At 44.2% G+C, this 5,763-nt stretch overlaps 1 long non-coding RNA gene across 2 annotated transcripts; it reads right to left on the bottom strand.

The window, feature by feature from the left end:
* Positions 1–783: 783 nt before the first annotated feature.
* On the bottom strand, positions 784–5,233 carry LOC122927940. Of its 2 annotated transcripts, none has more exons than XR_006387832.1 (7): positions 4,947–5,233; positions 3,316–3,431; positions 2,901–3,057; positions 1,729–1,819; positions 1,519–1,644; positions 1,345–1,434; positions 784–897 (listed from the first exon to the last, which is right to left on the bottom strand). It is a non-coding gene; the product is annotated as an uncharacterized LOC122927940 (long non-coding RNA). The 2 variants fall into 2 exon arrangements; XR_006387834.1 differs by having other exon boundaries at positions 4,968–5,233.
* Between the last annotated feature and the right edge of the window lie 530 nt (positions 5,234–5,763).

Raw genomic sequence — 5,763 nt, 5'->3', positions numbered from 1 at the left:
AATAAAGCCTTCCTTATTTGTGAGGATATATGTTGAATTATCGTAATGGCAGTTTTCCTTGAGTGAAGGCCTACTCCAACATCCACACCATTAATTTTCTGCAATTGAACTTCTCCTTCTATGTCAGCCATAGGCTTATTATTTAAAGCTAAACTGTATACTATATTAAAAATATGAATTGTCGCAGCTATAGCTTTCTCATTGAGCCTGTCCATTGCTGTTGTTAATATGCCAATTTTGGCGGTATTCTGAAGTTTCTCTGCTTTATTGTGAGATTTAGAAACACTGTGCTCTCTAATTTTTTTGCGAACAGAGGCCTGCTGAATCAATTTGAGGGTGCCACTTGGTTTTACTAAAAAGTTACTCCACTCCTCTGAAACATGGCATGCCTTAGCTTTTTCTATTCCCAAAGACCCTCTGACCTTACTACACACATTGCAACCTAATTTTCCATTTTTAACCTGAATCCATGGAAACAACTTGCTAAAATATTCAAATTGTTTTTTGGACCAACATGATATAGTGCTTGTACATGCCTCTTCAACTGTTAACACATCTGAAACTGTACCATCATCATTGCCAACAACACTTTCAATATCATGCCTATCAACCAGTTCCATTGGAACTTCATGGTCAATTTCATATATAGTATTTTCATTAAGAACAGCATCCTTCTCAGTGTTAGCTACAACATTATTATTAATTTCATTTACACACAAGTCCAATTCCTGAGACTGTATTGTTTTTTTCTTTCTGGATGAATCGAAAAAACTAAAAAGTGTGGCTTGTCTCTTCATTTTGTTTATATTCTTCAGATAATAAAAGGTTTGATCAAACCTTGAGGTGTCTTCAGTGTGTGCTGGCACTGTGTAAGCTTCTTCCAATACATAGTAGTAGCTGTAAAGATATATATGTACCAAAATTACAGTTAAAGTAAACCTAAAATAACGCTCGAATACCCTAGTAGAACGTGATTATTTTTCCACTGCTTGTAAAGTAAATACTTTTTGGTTAATGCTTGGCCAAATCTCTTACCAGCAACTTTCCTATCCTACTGTTGTCATAGACACATAGTTGTTGTTCACCTGATTAAAACACTTTCTCTTTTGTTGATCTACGACTCCCTTTCCAAATTATGAGAATTTTTTTTTTAAATACAGAAGATTAGGCCTTTGGTGCAATGAGGGTGTCACCATTGCTTTTGTGGCACCCAAGCTCAACTTCTTTCTGTGACCAGCCCCTCCCTCAATGCTTTGATTGACTAGGGCCAGACAGTGGTAAAGTAGCCTGTTTCTGAACCTAGCTGTCAGAATCAGGAAATTACATAGACTGAATAAAACTCACCAAATGGTAATCTTAAGTAGCCCAAATCCTGGAACTTGAATGACATATGCTGAATGTTGCCATGTAGGTCTTGGTATACATTCGATGACCCTGTGGTGATATAAAAAAAGTATTAAAAACTGATTTATAGCTTTCTTAATACAAATGAATATAAATTAAAATAGAAGAATGAACCTGAAAAATCTGTAATGCTGAACACAACCAGTCATATCACTCTTGACAGCTACAATCAGATGTTAATTCAGAAATAAGGTCCAATTTCACACAATATTAATGAAGTGATACAGATGGTGATGTCTCCTGGAATACAGAGGTAGACATTATTAAACACACCATAAACAAAGAATAGATTGTAAGTTGGAGGGAGTAGCGAGAAATACACACCTATAGGAAAGCTAAGCAAGCTTGAATTATGACCTAGGGTGACATCTATAGCTGTAGGTCCTTCTCTGCAGTAACAGTCTGTAGTGCAGAACTGCAAAAAAAAAATTATATATATATAAAATAAGGTAATTTACTAATGTCAGTTTGGTGTAAGAAAAATAATTTGCAAGACCCCTTTGAAGAAGCCAATGATTAGTTGCTATTAAAGCCTTCCCCAACTGAACAGACAATTTTAATTAGTTACAGACAAACCTTTTAATTACTGAGTGTAGTCCACCGTAGTCAAGGAGAATCACACACACAAATGACACAGAGTCATTAAACTGCTGGATTTTTGCTATGTGATTCTTGACCGGGGTCCCCCACTACTGACCGGGGGACTACACCCAGGAGAAGGTAGAACTGAACCACTAAAGGCTGATTCTCACAACAGAGAAACACAGCCCCATGTGTCAGCCACTTATGTGGTTCCCCTGACCAAAGCTGACTGCATCATAGTGATTTATGATTTGGGATACAGCCATGTCATATCTGATTTTGGATCTAGTGATGAGCACAGTAAATTAGACTCCTGATGTTATAGAAACCATCATGCACTCAGTCTGTGTCAGGAACCACACGTCTCTGAGAGATGCAGCTGAGGCTGAGCCAATCCTTAGGTGACTTTAAATATAGTTGAAAATTCCACTAGAAAACCCACAGGTACATGTTTTTACAAAGTTGGATTTTTGGAGTGTAAAGTATGGTGCAGATTTTGTTGCTGATTTCCTGTGTGAGAATCTCTCCATTCAATTCAATGTCAAACTGTTTCTGCAGTGGAAAACAGTGGAAACCTTAACCAGGTTTTGGCTGAAAATCACTGATTAAAATCAATGAACAAACGCTGACTGTGTGACTAAGACTATGCAATAGGTAGTGGTACAAAAGCTCTGACACACAATTTTTAACACTGGCATTTTAGATGCCGGTGTTAATAAACCCCTAAGCTGGCGGTGGATCCGCCGAAGTTATGAAAAGGTTCTGGCCTATACATAACTTCAATGCATCCAGTGCCAGTTCTAAATGTAAGATAGCTTCTGGCACTGACATTAATTCACGGTTCAGCATCTGTAACTGAGAAAAACAACAAAAATTATTAATGCTGGCCTAAAAGAGTCCAAATTAAAACTCACCTCATGTACTGCTTTCGATGATTAGGTCAGAGTCCTTAGAACTGTTCAGGTTGGAGTTGATGACGAATGACGTTGGAAAATGGACTATATTGCTCAGTGGTAGTTAGATCCTTCATAGGTTTCAAAGAATGCAGAAGAGCAAATGCCTGTAATGTGCCTATATAAAAAAAAGAAAAAAATAATAATTTCAGCCATGTGCACAGTCTATTAAGGGAAGGATAAAATTGATAAAGAATGGGAGGTCATTCAGTGACAAGTGAATCTCCTCCTCACTGAACTGTGTGCTCACTCGCTGAGTGAAAATGGCCAGCACCGGGGAGGCAGAAGACAGCACACTGCAGGTTGGCTTTGCAAACTAAAGCGAAGCTACATTTTGGCGCACCCCAACCAAAACACACACTCCCGCGCCGCTCACCTGGCCCTGGTCCCGTCAGCAGCAGTTGGCTTCTCCTCTGTGTGGTCCTCCTATCTTCTCTCTGCCTCAAACAATCGCTGGCTTGAGGAACCTATATTCCGCCTTATAAGACACACCTAGGTTTTAGAGGAGAACAATTAGAAATACATTTTTTCCATTACACCTCAGGTCAGACCAGCAATCAGACCCCTATTGTTAATCAGACCTCAGATCAGACCCCCATGTCAGCCATCACCCCTCAATGTCACATTTCTCCCCACATGGCCCCTCCATGTTCTCACATTGTTTCTCCCCAGATGGCCCCTCTGTGTTCTCACATTGCTTCTCCCCACAGATTCATGGCCCCCTCCATGTTCTCACATTGCTTCTCCCCACATGGCCCCCTCCATATTCTCACATTGCTTCTCCCCACAGATTCATGGCCCCTCCATGTTCTCACATTGCTTCTCCCCACATGGCCCCCTCCATGTTCTCACATTGCTTCTCCCCACATGGCCCCCTCCATGTTCTCACATTGCTTCTCCCCACATGGCCCCCTCCATGTTCTCACATTGCTTCTCCCCACATGGCCCCCTCCATGTTCTCACATTGTTTCTCCCCACATGGCCCCCTCCATGTTCTCACATTGCTTCTCCCCACATGGCCCCCTCCATGTTCTCACATTGCTTCTCCCCACATGGCCCCCTCCATGTTCTCACATTGCTTCTCCCCACAGATTCATGGATCCCTCCATGTTCTCACATTGCTTCTCCCCACAGATTCATGGATCCCTCCATGTTCTCACATTGCTTCTCCCCACATGGCCCCCTCCATGTTCTCACATTGTTTCTCCCCACATGGCCCCCTCCATGTTCTCACATTGTTTCTCCCCACATGGCCCCCTCCATTTTCTCACATTGCTTCTCCCCACAGATTCATGGCCCCTCCATGTTCTCACATTGTTTCTCCCCACATGGCCCCCTCCATGTTCTCACATTGCTTCTCCCCACATGGCCCCCTCCATGTTCTCACATTGCTTCTCCCCACAGATTCATGGCCCCTCCATGTTCTCACATTGCTTCTCCCCACAGATTCATGGACCCCTCCATGTTCTCACATTGCTTCTCCCCACATGGCCCCCTCCATGTTCTCACATTGTTTCTCCCCACATGGCCCCCTCCATGTTCTCACATTGCTTCTCCCCACAGATTCATGGCCCCCTCCATGTTCTCACATTGCTTCTACCCACCGATTCATGGCCCCTCTCCATGTTCTCACATTGCTTCTCCCCACATGGCCCCCTCCATGTTCTCACATTGCTTCTCCCCACATGGCCCCCTCCATGTTCTCACATTGCTTCTCCCCACATGGCCCCCTCCATGTTCTCTCATTGCTTCTCCCCACAGATTCATGGCCCCCTCCATGTTCTCACATTGCTTCTCCCCACATGGCCCCCTCCATATTCTCACATAGCTTCTCCCCACAGATTCATGGCTCCCTCCATGTTCTCAAACTTCTCATATAGCTTCTCCCCACAGATTCATGGCCCCCTCCATTTTTGTTATGTTGTCACATTTCAATTTCAGCCCCTGGTCGGTGGTCCCCTCCTTAATGCCAACTTGTCAGTGTCACACAAATCACACTCAACCAACCAGGCTGTCCTGAGTCCTGACCTGTCCAGACTCCTTTCTGTTAGGCTAGGGGCCGGCTCTTCAATCTTTCATGGCTGTGTGTGGGGTGTGGACTGTCAGCAACTAGGGCACTCTGCAGACAGTGAGAGGACTCCTCTCTCCTTCTCTGTTCTGGGCTGGCAGCTTCGCGGCGCTGCTCACTCTCAAGACACTCCCCTTTGTTGCCATGACTGCGAGGCTGGGGGCGGGGGGAGGGCGGCAGCACTGTGGAAGACTGGCTGACACACACACAGCCACGCTCACGCTGACTGACTGTAAGTAACAGCCGCAGGCTGAAAAATACAGGGGTGCAGGCGCAGCTGCAGGACCGGGTCGGGATCCCTGCTTCTCACCGGTCCTGCGAACCGCCTGTAATTTTAACAAACGGTTCGGCAGAACCGGAGAGAACCGGCTGGATCCCATGCCTGTATAGGGGTGAGAGATGGCAGTCACACCCAGGCCCAGGTTCTATAAACAGCCCAAAGGCCCTCTGTCTCATATGAAGAAGCCAGTATTATAAATGGCTCAAGGCAGGTTGGAGGACCTGTTGCAGATTTTGCATTGGGGCCAAGGAACATCAAGTTCATAGCGCTGTCATCTTTCTAAGCTCTGGTGATGCCCTTCTGGAAAGGTAAAACAGGGAATAGAGCTGACCAAGCTGCTGTGATTTAACAGGGAATGAACTCTGGAGTTGACTGACTTACTTCTGCTCCTCTTGCAATTCGGTGGCCCTACACACTTTATAAAACTATATAACCCTAGGTTTTCAAACCAACACAGAAAGCAAAATAATTCTTAC

The sequence above is a fragment of the Bufo gargarizans genome, chromosome 1 (genome assembly GCF_014858855.1).
Source record: "Bufo gargarizans isolate SCDJY-AF-19 chromosome 1, ASM1485885v1, whole genome shotgun sequence".
NCBI lineage: Eukaryota > Metazoa > Chordata > Amphibia > Anura > Bufonidae > Bufo > Bufo gargarizans.
Note: the sequence above shows the minus strand (reverse complement) of the source record. Positions and strands in the feature narration are given on the sequence as shown.